The 23,740-nt window shown below is 47.3% G+C and overlaps 1 protein-coding gene across 3 annotated transcripts in view; it reads left to right on the top strand.

The window, feature by feature from the left end:
* Positions 1–3,684: 3,684 nt before the first annotated feature.
* Cyfip1 (cytoplasmic FMR1 interacting protein 1) overlaps positions 3,685–23,740 on the top strand; it is an 80,894-nt gene continuing 60,838 nt past the window's right edge. For 2 of the 3 annotated variants that reach the window (XM_075953085.1, XM_075953086.1), the window contains exon 1: positions 3,685–3,947. The gene's annotated coding sequence lies outside the window, so the exon portion shown is untranslated. Of the gene's footprint in view, positions 3,948–3,983; positions 4,385–23,740 lie in introns of those variants that run through there. The other variant, XM_075953087.1, reaches the window with a different exon arrangement.

The following is a 23,740-nucleotide window of genomic DNA, read 5'->3' as shown; positions in this document are numbered from 1 at the left end:
TGTGTCATCATTTGGGGCTGGACTGCCGGGAAACTAAAGTACAGCTTCTGTCTACAATAAACCATCATTTCTAGTTTCTGTATGCACCGCTCCATCTTTACTGAGGACTTCTTGCTGCTCCTGACAGCTAAGTGGTGTCTTATCTATTAGCTTGATCTGGATTATTAATACCACCCTGCAGACTCCTGTATACCTTGTAGAAGAATTGCTGGAACTGGAATTCTACTTGGCTAAGTGAAGACTATAGGTTATGTGACTATCTTCATTATTTTTTTTTCTGAGATAGTGTTTCTTTGTTTAACAGCCCTGGAGCTAGCTCTGTAGACCAGGCTAGCCTTGAACTCACAGAGATCTGCCTGCCTCTGCCTCCTGAGGGCTTGGATTAAAGGTGTGCACCACCGTTACCTGACATTTTCTTATAAAGCATCATGATCAAAAGCAACTTGGGAGAGGAATGGGTTTACTTGGCTTTCATACCATAGTCCATTAACGGGAGTAAAGGCAGAAACCTTGAGTCAGGACTGAACTAGAGACTGGAATAACTGGATCTACTCTCTTGCTCTTTACGGCTTGCTCAGCCTGCTTTCTTAGAGCATACAGGACCACCAGCCAGGGGGTTTCTGGACTGGGCTCTCCCCATCAATCGCTAATCAAGAAAATGCCCCATGGACATGCCTGATGGAAGCATTTTATCATTAAGGTTCCCTCTTATCAGATGACCCTAGCTTGTGTCAAGGTGACCAAAAAAATGCCAGGACAGTGACCTACAAGCCAAATGTACAGTCTGAGATTGTGGAAATGGGTCTCAGAGTCTAGCTACATTAAGAGTTGATGAAGGGCCCCAGACATTAGAGATGACTAACTTCCAGGGCTGTCCTTTTAAACACCGCCAGCCTTGACAATGCAGGCTTGTTTGGTTTTTATATTGCAACAACCACACCTAATTCTGCAGGATGGCAACTGATATTTTTAAAGACATTCTGATTACTAGTGGGTAATAACAGGGCTCATGTCCATTTATGGATCACTGGTTATAATGGGACAAAAGCTGCTACACGGACCGTCCTCCCTCGGAGAATTTACTCAAGGTTTGTATAATCAGAAATACCACTGTCTTGATTGTGAGTTTATTGTCTCTCCTAGTGAATGTGGAAATGGCCACCTGGGTTTTTCCAGGATGAGCTTCGGAATTTGCCTAAAAATTGAGGATGTGGACAGATCAAAATGTGCAATACCTTATATTCCATCTACATTTGTCTTGTGCATTGTAAATATTTTTATTTTTTAGTAATATATACTCACAAATCGTGGAAGCAGCTGGGACAACCTCTAATCACTTTACATCATTCCAAATCTATTTTTAATCATAAGCAAAGCTTTCTTTAATGATGGAGGAAGGTCACTGGTTAATTAATAAAGAAACTGCTTGGCCCTCATAGGTTAGAACATAGGTGGGTGGAGTAAACAGAACAGAATGCTGGGAAGAAGAGGAAGTGAGGTAAGACGCCTCAGACAGACTTGATAGCTCTCTGCTCTCTGGGACAGACGCGATGAAGCTCCGACCCAGGATGGACATAGGCTAGAATCTTCCCGGTAATTGCACCTTGGGGTGCTACACACATTATTAGAAATGGGCTAGTCCAGGTGCGAGAGTTAGCTGAGAAGAGGCTAGATATAATGGGCCAAGCAGTGTTTAAAAGAATACAGTTTCCGTGTAATTATTTCGGGGCATAAGCTAGCCAGGTGGCCAGGAGCCGAGCGGCAGGAACACAGCCCGCAGCTCCTTCAACACTTTAAAATATGCTTGTACATTTCACCTGTGGATGCGTGCAACTTTTCTTTTCATATCTTCTGGTATTGAAAGAGCAAAGCATACTGTGGGTTTCCTACTAGCTAGTCTTTGAAGCACTGTTCTCCCAACAAAAGATCTTTCTTTTTTTTTCTTGGCATGACAAAAATTGAAATCTCATGTGTATTCAACGGTAAATATATAATTTGTTTCCACTTGAAGAGTTCCAATTCATATAAAAGTTTACAAATGGCTGGACGGTGGTGGTGCACACCTTTGATCCCAGCACTTGCGAGGCAGAGGCAGGAGGATCTCTGTGGGTTCAAGGCTAGCCTGGTCTACAGCATGAGTTTCAGGACAGGTTCCATAGCTTCTGAGAAACCTTGTCTCAAAAAATCAAAAAAAAAAAAAGAGAAAAGAAAAAGAGAAAAGAAAGAAAAAGTGCAAAACAAATAAAGTTTACAAATGTTTTTTTTGCAATATAAAAGGTTGTCTTGATGGCATATGATATAATGTGAATTGCTTTTAGGATAGTTAAATAGTTAAATGCCAGGATTGAAACCTAATCTCTAGGTTACTGCCCTATAGAAGTGGAGGATAGTCATCAAGACTGTGTTTTGTATTTTGTTGTACTATACACTATAATAAGTCAAGGAATCAACATATTACATTTGTATCATCATTATCGTTTGGTTTTTGTTAATTTTATCATGTTATGTATATATGGAGAAGTTCTAAGAAATAGACATTTAACTACGGTTAACATCACACATTTTACAATAAAGGGCTGTTCACCTAAGGTGGTCAAAGCACTGATATGTATTTGCTATAAATAGAATTACATGAATTTTATTCTGATATTAAAAGTTACTTAATAAAGATTTATTTCTTTTAAGCTGAGGGGAGAAAAGATGGTGTGAGGGGTTGGGCTTGGTGGTGCATGCCTGTCATTTCGGCACTGGAGGGGCAGTAGCAGGAAGATCACGAGTTCAAGGCTAGCCTAGGTTACAGCAGAACCCGCCATTGGGGTTTGACAGTATGGAGGAGGGTCGTCGGGAGTGAAGAAGGGTAGAAAGTTTGGAGCGATTATTCTGCTAAGTTCAGCATTATGAAGTATGTTACTTAACCTGTCTCTTAACTTTTTTGGCGGGAGACGGACAAGTTCAAGTCAGGTTTTCTTTTGCCAGCTATATCCAGTGTCTGAACTTGTGTTTGTCAGTGCCCAGGGGGCAGATGCAATGGCAGCACTGTTACTTGAGGGGCCAGGGTGGGTTATTTTTCACCTGGGTCAAATAGCATGGACATACTCTCCCAGCCTTGCTCCTACCATTTTATGCATGCATGTGCCCCTTCAACGCCATGTTTGTACCTCCTGCGTCTCTTCTGAAGTTCAACCGGAGACAGTGGCAATCTGGGGGGCATGCGGAGGAAGACATGTACTGAAGCTTCTCACCAGCACGGAGGTCGAGTTATAGTAAAATTAAACACGGTTGTTCTTGCAGAAAACCGAGGTTCTACACGCAGAAGCCATGTATCGGCTCACAGGCTCGCACCCATCCCTAATTCCAGTCCCAGAGGGATTCAACACTCTCTTCGGACCTTGGCCGGCACCAGGCACTCACGCGGTGCACAAACATACAGGCAAGCCAAACATTCGTACACATAAAAATGAACGAACCTTTCTTTTAAAATGTACGTTTAGTGGAATTCCCAATTCTGCCTCTTCATAAAGTGGAATTCTTTTCCTCATCCTGCCTTAGCCTGAGCAGAGGTTCCCCTAAATCAAGGATAACTCTGAGGCTAGTGAGCCTGGCAGGATGGAGCCCTCCCAGCCTGGAGATCAACCCACCCAGCAAATCCCGGCTTCCTTTGCAGCGGTGAGCTGAGCGGCAGGCGGGGCTCCGACGCGGGAGGCTCGTGGGGGGCGGGGGGTACCGACCCGGGCCGAAAGGGCCGAACCGGAGGCTCGGGACCCAAAGCGGCCAGCGGGCGAAGGGAGGAGCGCCGGGAGGAAGAGGCCGAGCCGCGGAGCACCGCCCCGGAGGAAGGGGAGGAGGCCGGGTGTTTCCTGGTGCATTCCCGACCCGCCCCAGTGACTCATTGGGGGTAGGAGAGCTCCCCGGGCCCGCCCTGGACGAGCGAAGGCGGCGCAGGCCAGGTAAGAGCGGTCGACGGGCCGCGGGGTCCCACTTCCCTCCCAACCCAATGGGGCGAGCCTGCAGGAGCCTTCGGTGCAGCCTCGGGGACCGCTTGGCCTCCCGGGATTGCCTCCTGGGCTCCGGAGTCTCCGGGTCACTGCACGCCGGCTCCCGAGCTGAGGACTCCCGGCCCAGCTCGGCGTCTCCAGGGTTCGCTCTCTCTCTCTCCCCGGAGTCACATTCCAGAATCCCCCGGCCGCGGGCTCCCCAGTGCTGATTGCCCATTCCCCTGGCGGTGCGCAACTCCGGAGGCTCAGCCCCCCAAGTCCCGAACCCCGGAGCCCCCGCCCGGACTTACCCCTGGATCCTGGGATCCCAGACCTCGCGCTTCCGGCACGAGGCTTAGCTCCAAAGAGGAAGAAGGCAGCGTTAATGTTCGGTGTTTTACTGTTGAAAAGTAAGAAGCCGACGGATCGCTAATGTTGTACTAAAATGAGAAAACAAACCCGAGTCCACCATGGTTCTTGCCCTCAGAGGAAAGGAAGGAGATTGTAGTCCCGGGCAATTGTTCTCCGATTCTTGGAGAGAAGGGCATTTTGGGCTTTGTTAAAGGAAACTGGATTTTGAGAAGCCGTGGTGCGCCGCGGCACGTTCATACCGAATTTTGTACTTTAAGCCTCATGCGTCTGCTTAATTCGCAACGTTTTGTGAGTTTGAGAAAAAGGGAAGAGATTTGTAGTTGGGGTTTAAGGGCTGGGGGTAGGCAGAGGGAAGCATCAGGGCATCGTCCGCCGAGTTAGCTACGTGGGACGGTACAAGGCGAGCCCGGTGACTTTGCTCGCGGTTGTCTGCTAGGATTGCTTAAGTGATTCTCGTTGGAAGCAGCAGTGATAATCGGGTACGGTAACTAAGATCAGTGCTTGCCAACTTGGGGAATTTGCTCCTAGACCCTGGCCAAGTTCAATTGGTTGGAAGTCGAAGCACACCAAACTGATGGAACGCGCGAATACCTGCACTTCCCTGGTCCCGACGATGCTAGTGGTTCTTAATCAAAAGCCTGGATCTACAGGCCCAGAGCCTGAAAGAACTAATCCAGTTTTTAAATAAATGTAAGCCGCTGCAGGCGTGTATCGTAAGAAAAATTCAGTAGGGTTGTTGTGGGATTCTCTGTTGCCTTCTTCCCCTAAGAGCAGGAACATTGGCAAAATGGTGCAGTTGAAAAGTCCCCTCTAAGAAAGTACATCCACTAGGGATTTGTGTATTTGAGGAAGGGTGTATTTAAGGTTTTTGTTAAGCATTGCATGTGTGTATATGTGATAGGTGTGTTCTTGTACGTGGGTGCACGGGTGTGTGAATGTGTTTGCATGAGCGTGTAAAGGCTCAAGGCTGATTTGGAGTTTCCCTTTATTGATTTCGACCTTATTCTTTGACACAAGGTCTCTCTACTGAACCCAGCGTTCACTGATTGAACTAGTCTCGCTAGCCAGCTTGCTCTGGAGATCCCCTGCTCCACCTTCTAAGCACTGGGGCTCCAGGGAGGTTGCTGTGCCCATTGGCATTTACGTGTGTTCTGGAGATCTGAACCCCCTGTGCATTTGTGTGGCGGATGGTTATCGGCTGCGCGTCTCCCTGGCACCTAAGTGTGTTTTTAACTTGATGTATAGTAAAATCCATGCTTTGGAGTGTTGGCTGCTCCCGTAACTAGGATGTAAAACTAGTTCCTGTCACCTCACACGCTTCCTTACTGGGCTCCTTGTAGTTAGCCTTTTCCTACCATCAACTTTTGCCCCCAGGGATCTTTTCATAGTTCTGCCTTGCTTTCTCCAGAACATGCTGTCTTCCTCTTTGAGTCTGCATCTGAGATGATACTGTGCTATCATTAAAAAGTATGGAGGTGGGGGGAAATAGGGAGAGTTGCTACATTTAAGGCCCCCCATGGTCTTTTATCAACTGAACACCATTAAGTAAAAAAGCACAATAGCGTATGGAATACTGTGTTATAGAAAACCTACCCAAATCTGTCTAAAAGAAGTGAAGTCTGTGCTTTGGATGGGTAGAGCCTTGGGAAGGCGAGATGGCTGGGTGGATGTGAACGCTCGCTGTTTGCCTGGGTCACACACAACCCATGGTAGAAAGAGAGGAGCAAATCCTGCAAGTTGTTTCCTGACAGCCAAAAGGACACTGATTTGTGCCCACACTCACCTCCCCATACACAAATAATAAACAAGCGCTTCTTTAAAAGTTAAAAAAAATGTAGTTCTGGATACAATCTGGAGGAAAGACTAAAATGCGATCTCTATTTCATCTTTTTAAGAAAGCTCTATTTAGCCGGGCGGTGGTGGCACACACCTTTAATCCCAGCACTCGGGAGGCAGAGGCAGGCGGATCTCTGTGAGTTCGAGGCCAGCCTGGTCTACAAGAGCTAGTTCCAGGACAGGCACCAAAAACTACAGAGAAACCCTGTCTCGAAAAAATCCAAAAAAAAATAAATAAATAAAGCACTATTTACATATTTGACTTGTGCGTATTTGTTGCTGGCTGCATGGGTTTGTGTGCACTGTGTTCATAGAGGAGCCTGTGGAGGCCAAAAGAGGGCGTTGGATCTCTTGGAACGGGAGTTCCAGGCTATTAGGAGCTGCCCTGTGGGGGCTGGGAACTGAACCCATGTCCTCTTGGAGAGCTCTTAACTTAGGAGTCATTTCTCCACATTTCTCCAGCCCCCTCCCCCATTTGAGAAAGGGTTTGATTATGCGGCCCAGTCAGCTTCGAACTCATGGTCCTTTCTACCTTAGCCTTTTTGTGTGTAGGTAGAGGAAGGGGTCATGAAGTCCACGTGGGGCTTGAACTCCTGATTCTCCTGCCTCCGCCTCCTGAATGCTGGTATTGGAGGTGTGTGCACCACTCTGTCTCTACCCCAGTCTGTGAGATCACAGAGATAAGGTATAACCTAGCCTGAAATAGTAGTTTTTAAAGGTGAGGAAATTTACAAACTCCACCCCAATAGTATTTTCAGATCGTATAGAACTGTATGTGTTCTGAAAGCGGCATTCCGCTGTGTCTCTAGCTTTATTTCTTTAAATGGGACTTTTTAAAAACATAGATCATATTTCATATGTTACGCATTTTCCCTTAATTGTGCTCATTTGTTTGACGGTCTTGGCGATCCTTAAATGTTGCTGTATACCAAGAGTCCAACCGTACCTTCTATTGACTGTATAATATAGTCATGTGTTGTTGCATGGCATTGATGTGTTCTAGTGTGTATCTACACAATTGCATCCTGTGTAATTGCATGAATGGAAATAGGTATGGATATTAATTACATGACAGGGTACTAGGAGTGCCATGGGCACTGACTTTTCTTTAGTGCGGATGTGTTATAATGAGTTTGATTGGTCTTCTATGTCTTCTCTCAGTGATGTTGCCTTTTAAAGTTATTTATTTTTATACGTATGGGTATTTTGCCAACATGAATGTCTGTATACCATGTATGCACCTGGTGCCAGAAGAGGGAATTGGATCCCCTAGGACAGGAGTTTCCACGAATATGAGCTGCCGTGTGGATGCTGGGAATTGAGCCTGGGTCCTCTGGAAGAGTGGCCAGTGTGCTCTTAATCACGGAGACAGCTCTCCAGCCCCTCACACTGTGGGTTTTTTGGTTTTGGGGTCTTTATTTATTCATTTATCTATCTATCTATCTATCTATCTATCTATCTATCTATCTATCTATCTATTCTTTTTATTGTTGTTGTTGTTTTTTTTTCCAGACAGGGTTTCTCTGTGTAGTGTTGGCCTGTGTACTCCTGGAACTTAATTTATAGACCAGGCTGGCCTCAAACTCAACAGAGATCCGCCTTCCTCTGCCGCCCAAGTGCTGGGATTAAAGGTGTGCACCACCACTTCCCAGTATTTTAACGTTTATCCTGGGCTCGAGAGGTGGCTCAGAGGTTGAGAGCACTGCTTCTCTTCCAAAGGTTCTGAGTTCGATTCCCAGCAACAGCTTGGTAGCTCCCAACCAACTATAATGAAATCTGGTCCCCTCCTCTGGTGGGCAAGCATACATGCAGGCAGAACACTGTAAATGCAATAAATAAATAATCTTTTAAAAAATGGTTTGCATCATCATCACTATTAAAAATAAATTATCTCCACTACAGTTGCTACTTCTGTCTCTATCCTGTGTACATGCTTACATTTATTATTTAGAAAGTGTCTTAGTTACTGGTGTGTCGCTGTGAAGAGACACCATGGCAGAGGCGACTCTAGGAAGAATTTAATTGGGAGCTGGCTTACAGTCCCAGAAGTCTGGTCCGTTATCATCAGGGCAGGAACATGGCTCTGGAGCAGTAGCCAAGAACTACATCCTGATTCCCAGGCAGAGAGATTGGGTCCGGCATGGGCTTTTTTTTTTTAATTTTCTATGGTTTATTTAACTTTATTTTATGTGCATTGATGTAAGGGTGTCAGATCGCTGGAACTGGATTTTCAGACAGTTGTGGACTGCCATGCGGGTGCTGGGAATTGAACCCGGGTCCTCGGGAAGAGCAGTCAGTGCTCTTAACCGCTGAGCCATCTCTCCAGCCCCCGGCAGGGCATTTTGAAACCTCTAAGCCCAACCCTAGTGAAGCACTTCCTCCGAGAAGGCCACGCCTCCTAATCCTTCCAGTCCAGTGGTTCTCAACCTGTGGGTCTCTCGACCCCTTTGGTTTTTGAATGACCCTTTTACAGGGGTTGCCTAAGACCATCAGAAATATCAGATATTTACATCAGGATTCATAACAGTAGCAAAATTCCAGCTATGAAGTAGCAATGAAGATAGTTTTATGGTTGGCGGGAGGGGGGGGTCACCATAACACGAGGAACTGTATTAAAGGTCTTAGCATCAGGAAGGTTGAGAGTCACCTTCTGATCCTCAAATACTGCTACTTCCAGATTGACAGGGCATCCCAGTGGAGAAGCCTGTGGGGCCGTACCTGCTCAAACCACCACGGAAAGGCAATTGTTTTGCTCACTTACTGCTTCCTGTTTGGGGCATTATTGCTTTTTTTCCTGCAGAGGTGCAAGTCGAGAATAGTTTGGGATCTTGTTTACTGTGCCGTAGCATCCCGAGCAGCGGGGGCAGTGAGTGGGCGTGGCTGTCTGCCTGTAAAGTTCTTTACATAAAAGGAGGCGTCCTGTGGTTTGCTGACTTCTCAGTAGTTCACATTTAATTATTCTCACGGTCCCCCGAAATAGGTGTAGAAAGTATTATTTATGCTTCACAGATGAAGAACTGTCCGATGAAGTAGGAGTTCCAAGACCACACGAAAAGCCAGACCGTCAGATTCTTAAGCCTGCAAGTTTAAAAATTAGAAAAAAAAAAGGGGTAGAAAATACAGCTCTCCAAGTGTCGGTTCCTCAGGCATCTGTGGAATCTGTCACAGCAGCCTGCCATCCCTTCTCTCCGGCCGACCTCCCAGTCCCTCTCACTGGGTGTCTGTCCAAGTCATGGTTTTTGATGTGTTTTACTTAGCAAGCAATGGCCAGAGAGGCGTATTAGGACTCTGTTCTTCTAGATACCTCATAAAAGCAGATTTATTAGATTGGCTTGTGCCTCACGAGCCAGACAGTTCCGTAGTCACTATCTGCATGCTATTTTTTTTGTCGTGTTTTACTTACATCCTGCAGCTTTGTTGAATTCTTTAATAACTAACTCTTAACAGTGTTTTCTGCAGCTGCATTGTGGACAGTGTCGTAAGGTGCATGTCTGTCCATTATTGCTATGGCCTCAGTCCCATAACCACCCCCTTGCTGCAGCCTTCTGAATGATGGGGTGACCAGCAAGGGCCACCGCGTATGGCTGTGTTTCTTTCAGAAACTTTTTTTTTTTGTCCTCAAGCCTCTTTTTCTGTATATTCAAGTGGCAACTACTTCCATACTTACTTGGCTTGACTTGCTTGTTGTGCCTTTGCTGTTTTTGTGGCAGGGTCTCTCTGTGTGTCCTTGGCAGGCTTGGCACCTACTATGTAGACCAAGCTGGCCTTGACTCCATAGAGATCCCACTTGCTTCTGCCTTCCAAGCTCTGGGATTGATGGCTTACTTGACCGTGCCTGTTTGATGTATCCTTTTTCCAGTTCTTTCGTTTTCTTTCCTTTGTGTCCTTAAACTTAAAACACGTTTCTCGTGGACCGCATGTTGTTGGCTCCTGTGGATTTTGTTTTGTTGTGTTTTGGGGGGTTAGCCATTGTGTGTATCTCTGCCTTTCAATCTGAGCATCCCACGTAATGCAGATCGGGTGCATACTGTGATTTAGTTCAGCGTTTCGCTGTTTATTCTCTTTATCTGGAGAGCTGATGGCTACAAGGAGCCTTGTCGCACAGGTGTTGGCCTGGTTTTATAAGGCTTCCAGAACGTTAAAACACAACGTTGGTATTTTTGTCACCAAAGGCTTCTCTCTGCCTGTGGTCCCGAAGACCCCAGACTGTGCTTCTGCTTCTGAGTAGGTGGCAGGGGCCGGGATGGTGAGCATAGCAGAAACTCATTCATCTTCCTAGTTGGTCCCCCACCATCTAGATTAGGGTTGCTTCTCCACTCCCGGCTGTGGAGGCAGAAAGGGTGGACATTGAACTTGAGCTCCCAACGCCTATGATTTGTATTCGCATCTCAAGTACTCTCCTGGCCGAACTTGCCAAGCTCTCTCCTTGGCATTTCCCAAGCTCATGGAGGGATTTTTGCCCCACAGAGAAGAAAAACCGATATTCAGAAAGCAGTGGGTTCCATTTCTGAATGTGAGTCCTTGTTCTGCCTAGGACAGTTGGCATGAATATCGATGTCTCCTTGGAGCCACTCCGGGAAGGCAGAATTGGTCTGAAGGATTGTCAGTGGGGACACAGGGCACAACTCCACACTGTCCTTGGCAGCCTGAGGAAGTCTCTAATATTCTGAGGATCTTGACTCAGTAAAGCCAGAGCCTTGCCAAAATATCAAGCCTGGCCAGTATAAACCAGAGGCTGTAATTTATTAAAAGAAAATTTTAACTTGGATATTCAGTACAAGAGCTAAGAAAGAGATCGAGGCATGGACCTTGGCGGTGGTGGCGCACGCCTTTAATCCCAGGAGGCAGAGGCAGGCGGATCTCTGTGAGTTCGAGGCCAGCCTGGTCTACCAGAGCTAGTTCCAGGACAGACTCCAAAGCTACAGTGAAACCCTGTCTCGAAAAAATAATAAAAATAAGGGGCTGGAGAGGTAGCTCAGCGGTTAAGAGCACTGACTGCTCTTCCAGAGGACCCAGGTTCAATTCCCAGCACCTACATGGCAGCTCACAACTGTCTGTAACTCCTGTTCCAGGAGATCTGACACCTTTACACCAATGCACATAAAATAAAATTAAATAAATCATGACAAAATAAAGAGAGAGAGAGAAAGGCATGCTTAATTGTCCTTCCAGTAGCCATGTATAGGACTTTGGTGACATCAGAAGTTATTGTCTTTAAAAGCTCACTAAGGGATTCAAATGACATCGCAGTGTGGCTCCTTCTGTGCAGCTGGCATGATGGTAGTTGACTGGTAAAACTCTCGATCACAGTGATGTAGGGGGTTCAGATATCTGCACTGAAATGCCCAGGACGGGAGTGAGGCCCTCCTTTGCTGGTTAGCTTGTCAGCTTGACTTCCGGAATCCCCTGAGAAGGGCAGCTCAGCGAGAGGTTGTCTAGCTCAAGCTGGGTCATAACTGTGCAGGACTGTCTTGGTTGTGAGCTGATGGGGGAAGGCCTATTGTGGGTGGCACCATTCCCTAGGCGGGGGATTCTGGACAGTATAAAGAAAGCTGGCTGAGCCGGGCGATGGTGGCGCACGCCTTTAATCCCAGCACTTGGGAGGCAGAAGCAGGCGGATCTCTGTGAGTTCGAGACCAGCCTGGTCTACAGAGCTAGTTCCAGGACAGGCTCCAAAGCCACAGTGAAACCCTGTCTTGAAAAACAAAACAACAACAACAAAAAAAAAAACTGGCCAAGAGCAAGCAAGGGTCCATGCGTTTCTTCTGCCTCTGCTCTTGGCCGTGGAAATGATGCAACAGAAATGAATCTAGAACTCTTGCCCAGGGTGATAGACATTCAGGTCTTAAGCCTGGTTCGTTGCTGTGTAAAGGAGGTAGTGTCTCTGTTTTGGTAACCTTCACAGCAAATTGTGCCCATTGTGCTGGCATTCTAGGCTCTGGAGGGACGGCTCCCTTCCTGTGTGCCCCTGACTTAACCTTTCAGTCCTGCCACAGAATCACAAACCCAGGGCCGTACTTGGTGCTCCTGCCCCAGTAAACGACCACTCAGCCTAGGCGCATCTATTTTGAAACATTGTTTGTCATCAGCAACAAACCATGCACCAGTCTCTACGAAAGCGGGGAGCTGTAAAGCCGCTTCTCTTGGCTCACTGGGGTCCCTGCCTTCGGAGATTGCTGAGATTGCTGACTGTGAGCACGTTTGGACACGAGAATCTCAGAGGCTGTCGACATTCATCCTTGTTTCTGTCCCACACACCAGACTCAGAGGATTTTGTCTTTTGTTGTTTGCTCTGATCACACAAGTGGGGGGTGGTAGTCAGTGTTTTAGCAGGGATTCTCCTGAAAAACAGAACAGATAGGTTATATGTGTGTGGGTATGTGTGGGTGGGGGCGGGCAGACAGAGACAGTGAGAACCATCTTAAGGAGTTGCAAGTCCAAATTCTGCAGAGCAGGCAAACAGGCTGGCTGGTGCCTCAGGGAAGAGCTGATAATGCGGTCTGAGACCAAAGACCATTTGGAAACACAGCTGCCTCTTTCTTGGGGGTGTCAGCGTTCTTTTGTCTTGAGACCTCTGGCTCATTGGACAAGACCTGTGTAAATTAGGGTAGCCTGCTTTACTGACCTTAAAATTTATCTTCTTTAAATATATCATCATAGCTACATCCAGACTAGAATTTGCCTTTGACCATGACCTCTCTAGATAGCTGTCACAGGGGTGACTTGTAGTGGCATTTCATTTGTATTTTAGTAAATCAAGCTTACCTGAGGCTCAGAAAACAGCCACACTGGCCAGCCTTACAGACCAGGCAGCAATGACATACACCTTTAATCCCAGTAGCCACACTAATTGCCATAGAAACCAGGCGGTAGTGGTGCACACCTTTAATCCCAGAAATAGAGAGGATTGTAAAACGGGAGGAGACAGCTCTCAGTCTCGTTCTGAGATTCCTTGAGGCAGGATTGCCGTTTCGGATTGAGGTAGAGGCAAGAACCAGTGGCCTGCTGTTTTGCTTTTCTGGCTTTCAAGTTGAAACCCCATTTCTGTCTTTTAGGGGTTTTTAGTTGTGCTTCAGTGACTTGTGTTTTAGAGAGCAGCCACCTCCCACAGAGATAGGATCCGTGTTCCTTTTTTTGTGGGGGCAGCTGAGTTGCTCGTCCTGGAAGAAATGACACTCCTAACTTCCCTTCCCCAGAAACAGGCGACACCGTGCACACAAGCTGTGAGAAGTCGTAGCTTCCTTTCCCCGCTTCCCTTCCCCCCTCTTCTTGCTGCACCCCTCCTCCCCAGTTACCCCCTCTTCCCCTTTCTTATCTCATGTGTTCTGTTGCTCTCCGCGTCCCCTCCTTCACTTTTCGTTTTGTTTGTTTCTTGAGACAGGGTTTCTCTATGTAGGCCTGGCCGTCCTTGAACTCACTCAGTAGATCAGACAGGCCTCAAACTCAGAGATATGCCTGCCCCTGCCTCCTGAGGGATGGGGTTAAAGGCGTGCACCACCATACCTGACTCCCCTTCATTTCTTGTGTCCTGTCTCATGGGTCCCTTTCTAGTTTTCTGGCTTCTTACTTAAACACACACATATCATCTTTAGAAGCTAGGCTATCCACTGGGAGAGATCATGTGGTATTTCTGTTTCCAAGCCTGGGTCGCCTAACTTAATATCAGGCTTTGCAGTTGTCCACAGTAGCTGTGGTTTCCTGCACAAGGCCTGGATAAGAACAGGCCAGTCGGGCTGGAGAGATGGCTCAGTGGTTAAGAGCGTGGACTGTTCTTCCAGAGGACCTGAATTCAATTCCCAGCAACCACATGGTGGCTCACAACCATCTGTAATGAGATCTGGCGCCCTCTTCTGGCCTGCAGGTATACATGGAAGCAGAATGTTGTATACATAAAAAATAAATAAAATATTTAAAAAAAAAAGAACAAGCGAGTCAACATTCTAACACAGGGTGAGAGGGATTCCTAAGCCCCAACCCCTAACAGAAGAGTTATGGACAGTTGGTGTCTAGGGGGGCGGGGCAGTCATTGTGCTTTAAGGGTGTGGCTCCTGCTCTGTTGACCATGCTCCAATTGACGGCCCCATACCCAGGAATTTGTGGGCAGCTCAAGTTGGAGTCAGTGAGTTATTAAAATAAGAAAGGGGGGGCAAGAAGTTGAGGGTGGAACTTGGGGGCAGGGTTGGCGGCCAATGTAAAAGAGACATCGTATGAAATCCTTAGAGGACAAGCAAGGCATTTGCAGCTCCATTTTCCTGGAAATTTTACCATTTTGTTTTTCTTTATGATTGAATAAAAGTCCATTGTCTCTACCATGTTTTTACTGTGTTTTACTCTGTCCATGGATGACATCTGGGCTCATTCCATTCCCTGGGTGCTGTGAAAAGAATTGCAATCAACATGGATGTGCAGGTATCTCTTGTAGAATGTGGAGTTGAGCAGTGGCAATATATCAGGTCACCCTCCCACCCGCTGTAAATAAGGGTCCTTCCCCTACGTCCTCAGCCAGTGGCGTTTGTTATCGTATTTTAAAGTTTAGTCTATTTTTAATTATGGTATGTGCACCGGAGTGTAGGTGCCTACTACAGAGGCCAGAAGAGTGTGTTGCATCCCCCCCCCCCCAGTTGGAGTTACAGCTTGTTGTGAGTTGTCGGATGTGAGTGTTGAGAACTGAATTCGGGTTTTCTGCAGAAGCACCTTGCTTTTATCCAGAGTCATCCTGGGGACCCCTCATTTTTGTTTCCCCTTGAGGGTAGCCATTCTGACTGGGATGAGATGGAGTTTCAAAGTAGCTTTAATTTGCATTCTTCAGATGACCAAAAATGCTAAGTTCCTTCAAAATATTTATTGATCATTTGTACTTCTTTTGAGAGCTATATTCATTTTATGTGTCCATTTATTAGTAGGCAGGATTTCTGTGTGTGTTTAATTTTTACAGTTGTGCTAGTTCGTTTTTGCTGACTTGGCCGTCATGCTTGAACATGTATGGGAAGAGGGAGTCTTGGTTGAAGCATTGACCATCATGCCTGAACATGTATGGGAAGAGGGAGTCTTGGTTGAAGAGTTGACTATCATGCTTGAACATGTATGGGAAGAGAGAGTCTTGGTGGAAGAGTTGACTAGACTATCATGCTTGAACATGTATGGGAAGAGGGAGTCTTGGTTGAAGCATTGACCATCATGCCTGAACATGTATGGGAAGAGGGAGTCTTGGTTGAAGAGTTGACTATCATGCTTGAACATGTATGGGAAGAGAGAGTCTTGGTGGAAGAGTTGACTAGACTATCATGCTTGAACATGTATGGGAAGAGGGAGTCTTGGTTGAAGAGTTGACTATCATGCTTGAACATGTATGGGAAGAGGGAGTCTTGGTGGAAGAGTTGACTATCATGCTTGAACATGTATGGGAAGAGGGAGTTTTGGTTGAAGAGTTGACTATCATGCTTGAACATGTATGGGAAGAGGGAGTCTTGGTTGAAGAGTTGCCTCCACTGTATTGGTCTGTGGGACGTTTTCTTGACTGTTGACTGATGAAGGCCTAGTCCACTGAGGGGCCATCTCTGGCCATTCTGGGCTATAGAAAAAAATCCTGGCTGAGTAAGCCACAGAGAGCAAGCCAGTACGCAGAATTCCCATGGACGGTTGGTGTCTCCAGGTTCCTGCCTTCCGTGACTCCTGCCTTGACCTCTTCCAGTGGTGGAGCAGTACCTGGAAGTGTGAGCTTGTTTAAACTCTTTCCTTCCCAAGGTGTGTTAATCATGGTGTGTATTACAGCGATAGAAAGCATCATAACGTATATATGTTCTAGATAATGTATAAATATATTATACATTCTAGATAATAATGACATGTAGCTATCAAATATTTTCACCTGTTCCATAGGTTATCTGTTTATTCTTATCTCTTTTTTGTGCAAAACTCATTTTAATTTGTTGTAAAAACCATTTGTTAATTCTTATTTTTTCCCACTTGTTAATTCTTAAAGCTATACTTTTACGCTGAAGCATTTTATAGTTCTGATTTTGTTTTGTCATCCGTGGGTCCTCCATCTGTTCCACACTCATCTCCCACCCCCCTATCCTTTACCCCCTCCCCTCTCATACACACACACACACACACACACACACACACACACACACACACACCGTCCCCAGTCAGAGTTTCTCTTTCTCTTTACCCTGACTGCCCTGGAACTCACAGAGATCCTCCTGCCTCTGCCTCTCAAGTGCTGAGGTTAAAGTCATGCCACCATGCCTGGCTTCTAAATTAAGGTTTTTGATCCGGTTTGAACTCCGGTTTTGAATGGCTTTTCTTACGGAGTGACGGCAAGGGCGTGATCTCATTCTGCTGCAGGTGGCTATCAAGTTTGGCCAGCATCATTTATTGAAAAGTTGCCTAGAAAATTCTCATCATCCGTTTATTTAACTTTATGCGGAACAAATGCTATTTCTACATTAATTCTCTGGGATTACTCGTTAATTTCAAACACTGTTTGATTTTTTTTCTTTCTTTTTTTTTGGCTTCTGGTAGTGACATCAGCAGTTTGTTGAGTCCTGGACTATTAGAAACCACTTCTTTCCCGGGGCTGGGGCTGGCAACTCCTTGGTAAATTTAGAAGTAAAAGAGGAAACTCCAGAGTGAAAGACCAACAAGTCTGGCTTGCTAAAAGTTAAGACCTCGCAGTGGCTGCTCACTTCAGTCTCCTGCCACTCCCACCCCCTCCAAGGAAACAAAAGAAAAGTTAGGTTTCCGACAAGTAAGTAAAATGGAAGCGCGCATAGCTTGACTGGAAACACGTTTGCAGCAGTTCTGTCGAAGCGGAAGTCTAGTGAATGATTTCAGGAATTAGTGAAGAAGGTTCAAAACAAAGAAGAAGCAACCCAGGCCTGCTGGACGTGAAGGGGGTGGCGGGGTGGGGGAAGAGAAGCAAAAACTGGCTGCTGTATAGGAGTGTGCTCAGTCAGAGCCTAAGAGAAATGCAAATTAAAAACAAATTAAAGGGCCCTTATTGTGAGCAGGAGTTTAGCTGCCTTTCTTTCTTTCTTTTTTTTTGACAAAGTAGTTTTAATTCCTTGGATAAAGACCAAGTATTGGAATTGTTGGGTCTTGTGGTAGACGTGTTTTTAGGTTTTTTTTTTATTTTTTTTTGAGGAACCTCCGTTCTTTCCTACAGCGACTGTACCAGCTCACCTCCATCTCCAGATGCTCCCGTCTCTCATCCTCACCAGCACTTTTTCTAATAATGGTCATTCCCATCCGGAAGAGGGGATTCCCTCAGTGTGGTTCTGGTTCATATTTCCCTGGTGATTCGGGAAGTAATTAGCGTCGCGTCTTTTGAGAAATGCCCATTTGTCTCTTGTTGAAATGTCCTGTGTCTATTTGAGAATGGGATTCTTTGCTTTTCTGTTGTCGCATTGCTTGAGCCCCTTGTGTTCTCTGTGTTAGCCGCTGGTCGGGCACATTGTGGTGTTTTCTTCCACCGGACGCTGTTTCTCTTACGAAGCCGTAAGCGTGCCTCTGATCTGTGACTGCCTTGGCCGTGAGGGTACCCCTAACCTGGATTCACCTTCTGCTCCGAAGGTAGTCACATGACTTCAGAATCCTTCTCATGCTGTGTCACAAACGGCCTGAAAATACGGGCCACAGCTGAGGCTTTCCCGTGGGCGTTCTCGTTCTTAGGAGTCCTCTGTGTGCAGGGATGGCGACGGTGACTGCATGAGCTTTGTGTAGGAGGTCCTCTTTGCATTTGTCCTGGTAGATGGCTAAATATCTGGACATGGTTATTGTGAAGGCAGGTAGGGAGCCAGCTGGGCGGTTAGGATTATGATTGACCTAAACCACCACAACAACACAGCGAAGCCCTCTTCCTCTGTCCTGTTGTTGAGGCGAGCGAGGGGGCACAATGGCAGCCGTAGAGTGCCATCTCCGGGATGTCCCTTGTGAGCTACGGTTGACACCTAAGGATACAGGCCTCAGTGCTCTGGGCGGTCTGTGGAATATCTCACTGCCTATGAGGTGAAGACATTGGGGCTGACGGACATTTTCAACCCAGTCAGTGTGAGGGCAGGAACCTCGGTAGAGATTTGGGAATAGGGTGTGGAGTAGGTGGGCGTGCCAGATCCTCTTAGTGGGCCACAGACAGGTTATTGATGATCTCAGGGGACCCTGGGGGAGTGCTCACCCAGGACCATGGAGGACCGAAACTCCTTGTGGCCGTGCCTAGAGAAAAGAGGCTGGCTGAGGACTTAAAAGGCTAGGCTGTCTGATAAGACTCTGCTCTTCTGGGTAAGAGGAAGGACGGGACGAGAGGAAAGATCGTCTACAGGTGGTGTGATTCCTGAGGGAGATGAGTTCTTTGGTTTGCTTTCTAGTCGTACGCTGACCGTCATAAGCAAAAGCAATTTGGGAGGAAGAGGACGGTAATTTGGCTTTCATCTCCTGTTACATTCTATCATTGGGGGCAGTCAGGGCAAGAGCTCAAGGTAGGAAGGAATATGGAAACGGGAACGGAGGCAAAAGCCAGAGAGGAATGCTTGCTCCCCATGGCTTGCTCAGCCTACCTTCTTTTCTTTTAGTTTTGAGACAGACGTAACCCTGGCTGTCCTAGAACTCACTCTGTAGTCTAGGCTGGCCTTGAATTCATAGAGGTCCAATAGCATTCAGGACCACCTGCCCAGGCGTGATACCCAGTCATGGGGATGTACCCTTCCACAACCAGTCATTAATTCAGAAAAGGCCCGACAGACTTGCCTCCAGGCAGTCTGATGGAGGCGCCTTCTCAATTAAGGTTCCTCTTTCCAGATGACTCCAGCTTGTGCCGAGTTGACAGAAAGTTAACCAGGACCCGAATCAAATAGTTGCTCTGTCGCAAAACCTGGAGTTTTGCTTGCTGCTTCATAGGAACTGTGAGGATAGCAAGGGAGGCGGGGACCGGGGAGTATTGATCGCGTGTAGGATGGAATCCTTAGCTGTCCTTCAGGAGCTTGCGATACACATTGGCTGTTAGTGGTGGCAGCCACAGGCAGTTCCTTTCCTTCCGAGAAGCAGAGAGCTGGGGAAGTCATAACTTCCAGCCGCAGTGATGAGCCCCCGGGGGTAATTTGTTATGCTCTCCAGGAGGTTCCGGGGACACGAGTGTGCGTCTGCCCTTCTGAGGGAGCAGCTGCACTGTCCTTGTGTCTGAGCGTGTGTGCCCAGGCTGCCACAGGCAGGTTATGGAGATGGTCCGCGGGTGAAAGGGAGCCTTGGGAACCCATGCCGGTGCAGGAGTTGCTCACCCGGTGGCTGGAGCAGTCTGCTTGATGCCTCTAGGCTTGGCTTGTTTCTTTCCCTGGAGACTTCCCAGCAGTCTATTCTGGACCCCGGCAGCTCCATGTCTGTCGTGTGGCTGTCCTCCTAAGCATCAGAGACAACCGTGGGAGGAACGGTCCGTGTGTTAGAATAAGATGAGTTGGATGTATTTTCTTCTTCTGTCTCTTCCGGGTGCTGTGTTATAGATAAAGGGATGTCACAATCAGAAGGAAACATTCTGTAGTGAGTAGTTCATGCAGTGTCTGGGAATCTCACGCTGTGGAGGAAAGACCAGGCCCCGACAGAGAGACTTGTGCCAATGACCCAGGCATCTGTCAAATAGGTCAGCGCTGGAGTTTCGCTAGTGTTTTCTTTCTGAGATCACTGGGCACAATGGGAACTGTAGAGACACAGCTTTGGAACCCCACTATGGCAGGGTCTGGCATGGCAGGACAAAAAAGTATACCAGTGGAGGAGCCAAAGACGACCCTGGACTGTTTGTTACAAGAGGATTCACTCTATCCTATAGAATATATGCCCCCCCATCCCGTGTTGTGTACCCCCCCCATCCCTCCCCTGTCCTCCCACCCCTGCTTTTTTTGGTTTTTTGAGACAGGGTTTGTCTTTGTAGCCTTGACTGTTCTGGAACTTTGGAGACCAGGGTGGACTTGAACTCACAGAGATCTGGCCTACCTCTGCCTCCCAAGTGCTGGGATTAAAGATGTGTGCCACCACCGCCTGGCTTTTTCTCTTTTCATTAACAGTATTTTTTTGTATATAAACAGAGGCAGGGCTCGGGAGATGGCTCCGTGGGTAAACGTGCTCGCTCTGTAAGCCTGATGAGTTCTCTGGGACCATGTCAAAAGCCAGATGTGGGGCAGGGCTAGGTGGAGCTGGCCAGCGTGTGTGAGCGAGTCATTCCTCCTTGCAGAGGGGAGGCAAGGTAGAGGTGGAGGCAGGAAACTCAGCTGGACTCCCGCGAGCCCTGTTAGCAATGCAGAGACAGCTTCAACAAAGGGGACTGAGAACGCACTCTGGAAAGTTATTTTCTGATTTCCACATTCCTCCCTCTCTTTCTGTCTGTCTCTCTGTCTCTGTCTCTGTCTCTCTCGTTTTCTGATATCCACATCTCCTCCCTCCCTCCCCCCTCTCTTTCACACACACACAATGAATGAATGAATGAATGAATGAATGAATGAAATAGACAAGGAGATTTGTATTTGTTGCTGTGGTGATCATTTCGGAATCCCATAGGACATGGATTGGACAGCGCGCCTGTGGCAGAGAAAGCTATTGAAGATGTAGGCTGGAGAGGGAAGCAATCAGAATGATGCATTCCGCAGTTAACATAAAAGGAAGAATGGCCTTCTGGAGTGACCCAGACTGCTTCGTGACCAGGCGTGAGCGTGGGACAGGAATATCAGGTGGCATAGAGACCATTGGGTCGTGGGAGGGGCTGGAGGGGCTGCCAGCTGAGGATGAGGGCCAGTGTTGTGTGGTGTTAGATGGGTACCCTGGAAGACTGAATTGTTGTTGTTGAAACTGTTCTTTTGAGCTTGTTTTGAGTTGCTGATTTTGAAATGTGGAACTTTTGTGTACTAAAAGGGAATTTCTCCTTTTGCAGAGCTGGGCTAGGGTATGTTGCTTGGCTTTTTAAAGGTGTGTTTTTTTTTGTTTCATGTATATGAGCGTTATCTGTGCACGCGTGCGTGCATGTGTGTGTGTGTGTGTGTGTGTGTGTGTGTGTGTGTGGTGCCTGCTGAGGCCAGAGGAGGATGTCAGATCCTCTGAGTCTGAAGTTGTAGTCATTGTGAGTTCTTGTTTCAGCATCGTGGGTGCTGAAAACTGAACCTGGGTCCTCTGCAAGGGCAGCAAGTGCTCTGAGCCACAGAGCCATTTTTCCAATTCCTATGTTTGCTTACTTGTTTGCTTTCCGTTTATTGTTTTGAGACTTCTTATAGTGCTGGCTGGCCTGGAACTTGAACTCAGAGAGATCTGCCTGCCTCTGCCTCCTGAGTGCTGGGGTTAAAGACGTGCGCCTCTACACTTGCTTGGATAGTTTTTAGGTAGAAGCATCTTGCCCACTTTAGCTTAGCATAGCAGTTACCTTTGTGATAAAAGTGGTAGCCAGCGGCCCTTGCTTAGTTGATTTAGTGTGGGGTTTAGCCATTGTAGCACATGGGAGGAAACGGAGCAGCTCCGAAGACGTACCGTACAGGAGATTTCTGATGCCTGTGAGCAGGGTGTACAGAAACACTGGAATTTCTGCTTTCTGGAGGGCTGTCGTTTGCGTGTAAAAGAGGAAGAAAAACCAGCTGATACCTTGTTCGTGTTGGCAGAAACGTCATCGTTTCTCTTTGCTCGTGTGCCATAGTTAGGCAAGCAAACTACTTAGTTTGTTTCGTAAACTGTCTCACGAAGTACCAGGTTACATCAGAGCGTACAAACTTAATTTGATTTGTTGATCTCCCTCTCCGTTTCTCCCTGCCCCCCCATTTCTCTGCCTGACTTCCCGGTAGTTTTCTCTCTGACTCCGTGTCTACTGTGTCCTGTTGGCCTCCCTACTTCCTCATTTGTACCTCTTTTCCCTTCCCCTTTCCCCTTCCTGTGGTCTCTGTCTAGTCTCATAGCCTGTCCCCATACTCAGACCCACGTATGTGCATAGATAGCCTTTTTAGTTATTTATTCATTTATTTAAAGTTATGAGTGCTTCATTTGCATGAACGACTTTAAGTCAGAAGAGGGCATCAGATCTCATTACAGATGCTATTGAGCCGCCGTGTGGTTGCTGGGAATTGAACTCAGGACCTGTGGAGGAGCAAGCAGCCAGTTCTCTTAACCACTGAGCCAACTCTCCAGGCCAGATAGCCTTTTTAAAAGATGTATTTTCATTTTATGTGTATGGTGTTTTGCCTCCATATATGCAAGTACACCACATAACATATAGTGCCCTGAGATGCCCGAAGACCTGACATGGTCTACAGTGCTTGCCTAGTCACTCTTAAAAAATGATATCTTTGATTTTCTCCTGGGGTTGCTGTCCCAACTGAGGATATACCTGGGCTCACAGTTTTCTCTAGTCTTCTAGCACTGCCCTGGAAAACAGGTTGAACCTCAGTCTTGCTGTTCTGATTTTCCCTCTTTGTGTGCAGTTTCGGCCCAGGAGTTTTTGAGACTGTCTTGCTGAGTCACACGGGCTGGCTTTGGAATGACTCCGTAGCCCAGACAGGGCTTGAACTCTTGCTTCTACTGCTGCGGTCTCCTTCGTAGCCCGCGCTACAGGTCTGTGCCACGAGGCTGAACCTCAGTAGTCCTTTCGTGAGCCTGGAGTTGTTGAAGGACAGCTTGTCTAAACACAAGAGCGTCTGTGTTCTCAGCTGTCTTCCTCAGGTTGCCCAGATACAGGGAAAATGATCAAGTCATCATTATTTGGTAAAAAACATGAGTTTAATTATTCAGTGTTCTTTGTTTCAAAATGTAGTTAACTGGTAAGTTTTGCAAAAGCCGCTTCATTGTTTTCTTGGGTACTGAGGTGATGGACTGAGCTGGTGAGTTTTGAGAGCCGGAGCATGGCATGCAGCGACAGGGCTGAACGGAACTGCCTGAGGATGCGTTCCATAGGTTAGAGACTTCTTGTTTAGGGCCTGGCTTGTATTTACCTGCCAGGCCTGCCCCGCTTACAGCCCTATCTATGGGAGGGGCCAGGGTGGAGGAGAGCGGCTGGACTGGGCCAGTTTGGGCTGCTAACTCTGGCCTTGACCCCACAAGTCCAGTTGCTCAGCCCTAAACAGACACACATTATCTAGCTTGGATCAGTGTGTGTGTGTGTGTGTGTGTGTGTGTGTCTGTCTGTCTGTCTGTCTGTCTGTCTGTGCCTGTGACTATGCCCAGGGCTCTTGTTGAGCTGGGGACCTCTGAGAGCATCATTCTGCTTCTCTTATCAGAATGCTGGGATGACCCCACCATGGGAGTGGCTATGATCAGTATGCTGACCCCATCATGGGAGTTGGCTATGATCAGAAAATGCTGGGATGACCCCACCAGGGGAGTGGCTATGATCAGAAAATGCTGGGATGACCCCACCATGGGGAGTGGCTGTGATCAGAATGCTGGGATGACCCCACCATGGGGAGTGGCTAGGATCAGAATGCTGGGATGACCCCACCATGGGGAGTGGCTAGGATCAGAATGCTGGGATGACCCCACCATGGGAGTGGCTATGATCAGAATGCTGGGATGACCCCACCATGGGGAGTGGCTAGGATCAGAAT

The sequence above is a fragment of the Microtus pennsylvanicus genome, chromosome 18 (genome assembly GCF_037038515.1).
Source record: "Microtus pennsylvanicus isolate mMicPen1 chromosome 18, mMicPen1.hap1, whole genome shotgun sequence".
Taxonomy (NCBI): Eukaryota; Metazoa; Chordata; class Mammalia; order Rodentia; family Cricetidae; genus Microtus; species Microtus pennsylvanicus.
The sequence above is the reverse complement of the archived record's forward strand: the minus strand, read 5'-3'. Positions and strand labels throughout refer to the sequence as shown.